This window comes from Coenobita brevimanus, chromosome 68, assembly GCF_032717465.1.
Source record: "Coenobita brevimanus isolate Jiangsu-jjx chromosome 68, ASM3271746v2, whole genome shotgun sequence".
Lineage (NCBI taxonomy): Eukaryota > Metazoa > Arthropoda > Malacostraca > Decapoda > Coenobitidae > Coenobita > Coenobita brevimanus.
Window position 1 is genome coordinate 302,419 of NC_137021.1, and position 8,039 is coordinate 310,457.

Genomic DNA, 8,039 nt, shown 5'->3' on the forward strand with positions numbered 1-8,039 from the left:
TACAGAGTGAACCACAGGATGAAAACTTCACTGGTTTTGTACTTCCAGAAGTGTTAAGTTACGTTGTCTGTTCAAGGCCGTTACTACAAATATCTCTGGTCCTAAGTTCCTGCGACTGTGGCGGGTTTGAGCGTTCAGGTCTCAGGTAAATTGTTGGTTCTAGCTTCCAGAAATTGCTAGATACTCTTGTTAACATCATATAATCAATCTGCTTTCAATGTGAGTTCTAGCATCCTTCTTCATTTCCTTCCTGCCTCTAGTTCATCCCCGACGAGTTTTTTGTTACTGTTCACCAACGCTTAAATTACTGGCTCTCGCAGGAACAAAAACTTGCTATAATTGGAAGCAATAATCACCACCACAGAAGCCTGAGGCCTGACTTATAGAACGCCACGCTGAAGTCTAGTCATAGACGGAATATACTTGCAAGAACGTAAACACAGCCTTGAATTTTTCTCCCTTGTAAATATGTACTTAGATGTGAGCCGTGTATCTTATAATTATGGGTACCTGTGTTTGTTTCCTATTTCGTGTTACTTTTTGTAGTTAAGACTGGACTCTGTTTTTCTTTTTTTTCTTTTTTTTTTCTTTTTTTTAGGGGTATAATATTAAATAATTCAAAGAGTAGATTATAACTTCAACTCTGCCTGCAAGCTTTAACACTTGGGGACAGCCAGAGGCGACAGTTTTTTCCCCCTTCATACTCGTACCTACAGAATGAACCATGGTATTAGCCCTTGCATCCTAAGGAGTCTGTTGTTGTTTTTTTTAATCCTTAGTTCCCTCTTACTGTCTCTCTCATCCTCCTACTGCCCTCCCATTTTCCTTCGCGCTTTCCTCCCTCCCATACTCTCTTTTATGTCCCGTCACTTCAACTCTTTCCATCATTACGGGTGTACCACCCTTTACAGATCCTCTCTCCCCTTATTCTCAGTGTACCGATATGTTTCCCACTCTCGGACAAAGAAGGAGTTGAATAATAGATCGTTTCAGCCCAAGGCGTTTTTACTAAACAGGATTTTTGGCATAACCAGATCACAAGAAAAAAGGATACCACTGGGGTGAAGACTGTAAGGTCGTGAAGATATTATATACCTCATGACAAAGAGCGTGTGTATGGGAAGGGCGCCATGTTCAGTTTTACCTGTGTTTAAAATGATCAAATCACATTATCACTTTGAGAATCACCATGAGGGATCAGGAGGTTTTCTTTATCTTTTCTTTTACATATGATTTAAGGAAAAGCGTTCTGTCGCGGCCATGCTGGGGTGAACTTTGGGATTGGGCGTAGGGTAATAGATAGATAGGTAGATAGAAAAAAGCTTTAAGAATCAAAATCTACTAAAAAAAGCGTTTCAAAAAATAGGAAGTGGGTATTATTAAGGTCAATAGGGCACCTGATGGTCTAGTGGTTAGAATGTTCCGGTCGGAAGGGCGGCCTAGCATAAGTTCAATACCCAAGAGGTGAATGAAGGTTTGCTAATCATGTAGTGCCACCAAGGGAACCAGGTTAGTCATCTACCCTTAAATGTACTAGCCTACAGGAGCCTAGCCTCGGGACCCTACACCTCAAATGGGGTAATATGGGATTGCCTTTTACTGTTTCTATTTTTCTTTTTTGTTTTTTTTAATTCTGCTGCTCCAAAGACACATGTTATAATACCTATACCCAGTGCTATATGTACGTGTGTGGAACTACTGAGGTACAATATTAGGGCAGACTAATATTTGTGGTATTTTATGCTCTGTGTTAATTCTGTACGAATCACCCCCTCCTCTGCTTTTTTTTTTTTCTTATTGCTTCGTGTGTCTGATGTATTTGTAATTAGCTCTCTCAAGGATGTACATATTCTTTTTATTTCTGTTTCTCACAAACATTTCACGCCAATAAATTTTACACAAGTATTATCACTCTATATTTATAAGACCCTCATTACATCTGTTTGTATTCTAATCTCTTCCCTCAAGGATGTGTGATGATTATCAGTTCCCTCAAGGATGTGTGATGACTCTCTCTCTCTCTCTCTCTCTCTCTCTCTCTCAGGACATACAACATTCAGACGCAGCCACTCCAACACAACCACATCTCACCCTAAACCCTAAAACCGTCCCTTACGCCATGCATAGATAAAAAGATAAAAGAAGAAACTAAATAAAACTCTGCCAGGAAATGGGCCACAATGTCATTCACCCACCATTCACGCCCACGGAATCCTGACTCCACCGGAATGGACAGAGCTCAATGATACACTCTGAGTGGATGGTGTGTCGTGGGAAGAGGGATCGTTACTGAGTAGGGAAAGGAACACTTTAAAACACACTCGTCCACGTCATCCTTCACAGAATGCGGCGATAAGCAGCAAGTTTACAGACAGACACAGAAGGAATATTTAGCGAATATTTTGATAGTACTAAACAAATTCAATTGATAAAAAATACTGTGTAGATTTGAATACCCCTTATTATAGTGCTGATGAAGTTGTGAGGTACAAGGGAGAGAGAGAGAGAGAGAGAGAGAGAGAAAGAGAGAGAGAGAGCTGAAGGATCTGGACCCGTAACTGGTTAATGAGCAAAAAGTGTCGTAGGGTTTAGCGGTGGGGAGATATGAACCGCGATGCAGTATACTCTCTCTCTCTCTCTCTCTCTCTCTTTGTGTGTGTGTGTGTGTGTGTGTGTGTGTGTGTGTGTGTGTGTGTGTGTGTGTGTGTGTGTGTGTGTGTGTGTGTGTGATAAGCATATGGGCAACTTAACCTTGATCTGCGATCTTAATAATTCACCTTTTATATCCCACTAATGGGCGAGTGGAGGTATGACCTTTTGCACTGGGCACTTTGTAGATAGTTTCCCTCTGTGTGTGTGTGTGTGTGTGTGTGTGTGTGTGTGTGTGTGTGTGTGTGTGTGTGTGTGTGTGTGTGTGTGTGTGTGTGTGTGTGTGTGTGTGTGTGTGTGTTCGATTCCGTTTTTTTGGATCCTGCCCACCTCGTTTTAGTATCCCTTTCACTCTTATGGCACATTAATTTCACCCTGACCTTCCTACCGCCAGAATTTTTGATGAAGAAGGGATTGTGGTGTGAAGAGGCTGGAATCTCTGTTCATTAATCTTACGAACACGATTTTCTCCCCTGTACTCATGCAGTCCCCATAAAATTTTGCGTAGCTTAGGAGAGACCTCTAGTAGTGGGGAGGTTAAAGGTAAACTCCAGTCAGCCTTATTTCTTATTCCGTTTTTCCTACACCTAAACAACCTTTTATATTCTGTTTACGAGAATCTTATGGTTGAGAAAGGATATGAAGTAATCTCCCTTAAACTTCTATTTTAGTACATTTACATTTTTTACACTTTTTCTTGTTTATCCTCGCCATTTCCAAGCCGTTTTTTTCAACTTCATAGACGCCTCGTACTGAAGGCGTTAGTTTCTATATATATAACACCTTTAGTTTCAAAAGTCAAACCTAAATTAAACACAGGCTTTAGGAGGTGGTATGAAAAAAGGGGAAGAAAAAGAAAAAAAAAACGAATCAGCCTAGAAGTGAAAGGGTTAAGAATGATGACGTTTTTATAAATCCTGATACCACTAATCGATTTTTTTTCGGCTTATGGGACCTCTTGTAGTGAAAGGCTTAACCACGTCAGTCCCATGATGCATTTATATATTTTTCTTTTATTTCCTGACGATTTTATTCAACTTTCGGTAGGCTTTTCGAAGGGGAGGGGTTAGATAAAGCCTTCATTAACCCCTTCCCTGGTGAAGAAAATCGTCTAGTGGTAGCATGAACAACAACAAAAAAAACGTCCTCAGGCTGATGGGTTTCAAGAGGATTCACAGACCTTGCAAGATCGAATGCTAGGTTGTAAAATAATGCCTGACGAAATAATTCACAGGTTACAATAAATATAATTACAAAAGGGGCTAGTTTTCTATATCAACTGCTTCAAAACACGGCTTATTTACAGAGTCCCTGGTAGATTAACTGGACAGGTAAAAATCAGGCTCCAATCATAGGGATAACTCTCAATGGTGACAGAACAATTACTCTCTTCATCAATTAACTCAGAAGTGACGCTCATTTAAGGGGACTCAGTGGCCTTGCTAGATTAACTGGACAGGTTTAGAAAATTAGGTTGTGATCGGAGGGAAAGGGAGGTCGGAGTCAAGAGGAAAGGTGAGAGCCGGACGCTGAGATGGCTGGATCTGGCGCCAATCCCGAAGGAGAGAGGAACCTTCAGCCAAGACCCACAAAGAGGAGTATCAGAAGGAGGGAGGTATGTGGGTGGACTGCCAAGCTTTATGTGGCGGATATCAAGTCTACTGAATGCTCGAAGATACACACACACACACACACACACACACACACACACACACACACACACACACACACACACACACACACACACACACACACATACATACACACACACACAAAGCCATTAACCCTGCTATTACCTTCGAGTCCTCACCCATCCTTCCAAATCTCCCTCATTTCGCAACTGCATAGAGGTCATCAGCGGAAAAAAGAGGAAAGGTTGATTTGGTACAAGGGACTGAAAGTGACGGTATAAGGTCAAGGATGAGTGTGTGTGTGTGTGTGTGTGTGTGTGTGTGTGTGTGTGTGTGTGTGTGTGTGTGTGTGTGTGTGTGTGTGTGTGTGTGTGTGTGTGTGTGTGTGTGTGTGTGTGTGTGTGTGTGTGTGTGTGTGTGTGTGTGTGTGTGTGTGTGTTCATTAGTGTAGGGGCGATTAAGTGTTGAAACTATATACCGGTACAGTTTATGTGGGCAGCTTGTTAGTACTGTGTGTGTATGTGTGTGTTTGTGCAAATGAGTGTGTGTGTACAGCCCACGGGTAAAAATAATCTCTCTCTCTCTCTCTCTCTCTCTCTCTCTCTCTCTGGCCAGGAAGATATATGATCATCTCTTATACTGTGTTGATAACCATATATGACGTTATGAATGAGCCCAAAATTAAAACAGTTCTACTTTCTTATACATCTCTCCTAAACCTCCTTTGCACCTCTTTTACACCTCTTTGCACTCCTTTGACACCCTACAGCCGCCTATTTCATACCTCATATCATTCTTGCACCTCCTTTGCACATTATGTATATATTTTCTTACATATGGTTCCCCCCTTCTTCTCCCTTTCCTTCCTCCCTCTCGTTTCCACCTATCCTTCTCTTTCTCGCCTTCCACCTCTTTCCTGCCTCTTCTCTTTCTTATTTCCATCCACTTTTCATCTCCTCTTGCCTCTTACCTTTACCGCCTTCTTCCCCCTGTTCTTCCCTCTCATCTTCTCTCTTCTCCTTCCTCCTCTCCTTCCATCCCTCCATCCCTCTCCTCTCCCTTTCACCTTCTCCCTCTCCTTCCCTCTCTCATTTCCCCCCTCTATTTCTCTCCCTCCTTCCACTTCGCCTTTCTCATTATCACCTCTCCTTCCCCTTCTCCTGTACCCATTTAGCTCCGCCAACCGCAACCTACCCACCACTACCTCAAGCCCATAATTTAGGCTGTGTATTGAGCAGACACACACAGTTAGCAATCACTCACACACCAAACAGTTAGTTGTGTCCCACCCTTGCTGAACCAGGAAGAGAATGAAGAGAAATGTATTTGTGTGTGTGTGTGTGTGTGTGTGTGTGTGTGTGTGTGTGTGTGTGTGTGTGTGTGTGTGTGTGTGTGTGTGTGTGTGTGTGTGTGTGTGTGTGTGTGTGTGTGTGTGTGTGTGTGTGTGTGTGTGTGTGTGTGTGTGTGTGATGCTTAAAAGGCACACTCATACTCAGACATAGGCTATCAGATAGGATGGTGGAAAAAGTGTATGTGAGATAGCCTTAAGGTAGAAGGAGATCTGGTTAGCCCAAAAATAGGTGGATGAATGTGGTAAATGAGTGTGTAAGAAAAAGATCCATAATATTAAAGATAAAGGTTTAATAAGGGTTTAAAATAGCTGAAGTACGCATAGATAAAGACACAAATATATTCTCAAGTTTGACGAATACGTTGCAGAAAAATCGAACCAACAGAAACACGCACTGGTTAGAAATAGGGTTTTCGTTGCATTTCGCCAGTAGTAAATTGTTTTCAGACGGAACTGGGAAGATAGCTGTTTTTTTGACTGTGCGGAGGAGAAAATGATAATAGTTAAGTATTCCATGTTCACTAAAGACTTTTCTAACTAGAGGGGTTAAATATAGTCTTCTTTAACGCCTCCACTACATGATGATTCCTCTAAGCTGAATAAAAACGTCTGAAGGAAGCGGGAGTTAAAACTGTGCTCGATGCTTGTGGGTAATTAGTCTGGCAAGTGAAAAGAGAGGAAAGGCTAGAACTTTATTATATCTGTTACATTCGTTTACCGTATTATTTTACTTACAGACGGAAGAAAGACTGTAGGGAAGGAGGAGGGCAATGGAGAGAGGGAGGGAGGAGGGAAAGAAGAATGGAAGAAAGAAAACATGGATGAGAAGCATGAAGGAAGACTGTGGTATGGAGGAAAGGAGACAGAAAAAGGTAAGGATGGGAGGGAAGGAGAGAGGGATATAGTAGAAAGGTAGAGCAGGAGGGAGATATAAAGGAAGAGGGAGGGAGAAGGAACGAGGGATGGGAGGGAAAAAGAGGAGAGATGGAAGGGAGGGAGGGAAGGATGAGAGAAAGGTAGTAGGAGCAGGAAAGAAAGGCTAGGGTCTGGAAGGTGTCTAGACTGGGTTCATGTTGATCCAGAATATGTTTCACCACCTGCCCCACCTGCCTCACCCTGCCTCGCCCCACCACACCCTACCACATCCTGCCTAACCCAGCCATACTATATCACACCCACTTTCCCCCTGCCTCATCCTACCACACCATGCCTCACTCAGCCACCTCCTGCCTAACCCTGCCACACTCTGACTCATCCTCCCACACCGTGCTTCACCCTGTCACACCCTGTAAGACCCTATCTCGCCCTCTCACACCCTGTCTCACCTTATCACACCCTGCCTTCCCCTTCCCCACTCTTCCTACCTCGCTCCGCCACACCACTGTTAGGTCAAAACAATCCATGATATTATTTAACAACAACAGCAACTTTAACTTCTACTCTCTCTCTCTCTCTCCTTCCTCTTCCTTTCCCCTTGCCTCCCTCCCAGCTCATCCGTGATCTTTGACCGGGAACTGCAACAAGGCCGCACATCACTTCTGGGAATACATCACCTCTGTGGTAATATATGTACACTCCGGGCAAAGGCTCACCAACGACTCCACGTGTCTACTTCGCACTCGGGACATGTCTAAAATCCATACAATATTTTCTGTTGAACACGCTGGGACAAAATTTCGCCTATTATTCCATTGCGTTTACCACATACTTAGGGAATGTTGGTCATTCCTCTCGAGACGCATAGTATCAAGGAGAATCGTCTACGCGCAGAAAAACATACCAAGCCCCCCTCAGTTTAAGAATAGTAGCCAGCAGAGGAAAGTGACAGGCAGAAGAGGTGAAATATTAGGCGAACTTTTGTATCTATGGGCAGAGAAGCATACCAAGTCCCTCTCAGTTTAAGAATATTAGCCAGCAGAGGAAAGTGACAAGTAGATAAGGTAAAATATTAGGCAAACTTTTTCCCCTGATTATACAGTATATCAGGAACAAGAAAATACACAGAAGTAAAAATGATAAATAAAACATTGCATTCTTTAAAATTAGACTGAGCGAACTTAAGTATTTTATTCTGGCTGACCTCGAAACGATTCTCTTACCATGGAGGGAAAATCCTTGGACGTTATTGAGACGTGAGTGATTGTTAGGTGGAAGGTTATAAAGAGTAAAGGCTGAATTTAATTTATATTTGTATCTGTCTCTCTCACGGCAGGCATAATAACCACAAGCGGTGTACCACAAGCTATGTAATGGGACCTGTTCTTCCTCTACTTCTCCCCACCCTCACCCAATGCGGTTTCGTTCCCAAGATATCCTGATGATCCAGTATTAAAGTGATTAAACTCTGTTCCCATAATTCCTAACACCTCAGTAATGCAAGCCTAACAATATACATTTTCTTCATGAGA